The sequence below is a fragment of the Sus scrofa genome, chromosome 13 (assembly GCF_000003025.6).
Source record: "Sus scrofa isolate TJ Tabasco breed Duroc chromosome 13, Sscrofa11.1, whole genome shotgun sequence".
Classification (NCBI taxonomy): Eukaryota; Metazoa; Chordata; class Mammalia; order Artiodactyla; family Suidae; genus Sus; species Sus scrofa.
The window spans coordinates 133,092,884-133,094,868 of NC_010455.5; positions in this window are offsets into that span (position 1 = coordinate 133,092,884).

Genomic DNA, 1,985 nt, shown 5'->3' on the forward strand with positions numbered 1-1,985 from the left:
ATCCCACCCATTCCTCTAATTCATCCAGGTATATCTGCACCCCAGAAATAGCAGGATCCAGGCGCAAGCTGAGACAGAGTTCCCCATTACGCACAGGTATTAATACAAAGCTATGTCCCTGATAAGGCCAGGCAAATGGACCTGATAAACGCTCCTGGAGCCCAGCAACAACAAATTCCCTGACAAGTCACAGTTGAGGAATGACTCCTGAGAGTTAGGAAAAGGGCCCCCTTGTGAAAGAGCTCGCCCAAGCCCTTAGCTTGGAGATGTTTGACACCTTATCAGTGTCCCTGGGGCTTTACTAAAAGAACAACTTAACACAAATCCCACTAATAACTTCTGGTTGTTTCTGGAGTGTGACAAAATAAGCCTTTTCATCTTCATGGGGTGAGGCTTACTAAGGACACCTATTTATTCTGTCCCCTTAGGACAAGCCAGAGTCCCTCTGCCAGGGCCACCTGCTAGTCTGTTTGTACAAATTAGAAAGAGGTGTCCCTGTTCCTGATGAATCCAGCTGGGGATGAAAACACGGCTTCCACCAAACATGCCCTCCTCAGATTCTCCAGAGCAGCTGGAGCTACTGGGGGAAGAAGAATGGCACATAAGAGCCATGATAACCTGACTTTTACAGGGAAACTAAGCCCAGAGAGGAGAAGGAACTTGCCCAAGGTCACACAGTGAGCCAATGATGACAAAAGAGTAGAGCCCAGGTCTCCTGAAGCCCAGCCCTTGTAACTTCCAGTCATCATCTCAGGATGTGATCAGCATCAGAGTCATGGCCCAATCAGAGGAGCCGGGGCTTCCTTCCCCAGGGAGCAGAGCAAGCTCAAGGACTGACAAACTCAGACCCTTGTCTCTCTGTTATTACACGTGTCCTCTGCCCAAAGCAGAGAGGGTCTCACCCCTGGGTACTCATAGCAGGGGGAGGGAAAGTGAGACGGGTTGATGACCAAAGATGAGGACACAAATGGAGGCAGAGCACTGAGTAACAGTTTCTGTGGTCCATTCCCCACATCCCCAGTGCACACGGAGAGCTGCAGTGCTTCTCAAACCCTGATGTGCACCAGAATCAAAAGCATAGGTTGTTGATTGTCCGCCCTTAGAGTTTTTGAGAACTTAAGAATCTGCATACGTAACAAGTTCCCAGGTGATGCTGATGCTGCCAATGTGGGTTCCACACTTTTGAGACCCACTGGCCTAGACAGACAACCTATCCTTTCGTCCCTCACCTTTTTTACTCTCTTCCTCCTCTCATCCCCTCTCTGTCGTTTTCTGCTTCCTCTTCCACCCCATCTTTGGTTTTCCCATCTTCCAAAGCAGAATGCAATGAGCCAGGCTCTACCGGAGACTGGGTTCTAGAACCAGCACTGTCACTGACTAAATGTGTGACCCAGGGCAGGTCACTCTCCCTCTCCAGGCCCAAGGAGAGGCAGTGAGATACCCCCACTGCCAGCTCTTCCCTAGCTGGGACCACATCGACCCGGGTTCATCTCTGTATCCCCAGGTCCTTTGTGCTTTGTGCGATATGTGCTTGAAGAGATGCTGGTGAATGATTCTGATTGCCTTTGAGCTTCCCTCTAGCTCAGGCCCTAGGTCAGACGTCTTCCTTCCAAATCTGAGCTTTTTCCCTCTCCAGTTGAGTGTGCTATTTGGGACCTTCCCAGGACAAGAGCAGGGAGGATGCTCTGGAATGCCGGGCAGATTTTTGGGAGGACAGAGCCCCAGAACACCTGTGAGCTGGGGGAATCAGGCCCAGAGAGCAGATACCTGACTCTCAGGAACAGCTGCGTGTGCGTGTCCAGGCCTAAGAGTGTCGGAATCAAGAGGGACCTACAGTTAGACGCAGCACCCGCGCCGGCAAAGGCTCCAGCAGGGGGCGCTAGAGAGAAGGCCAAGGCCAGTCTGGTCAGCCCAGGTGTCCAGCAGGAGGTGGGCGGGTGCACCCTAGGGGCGTAGACGCCGCCAAGGCACGCCCCGGCGCACTT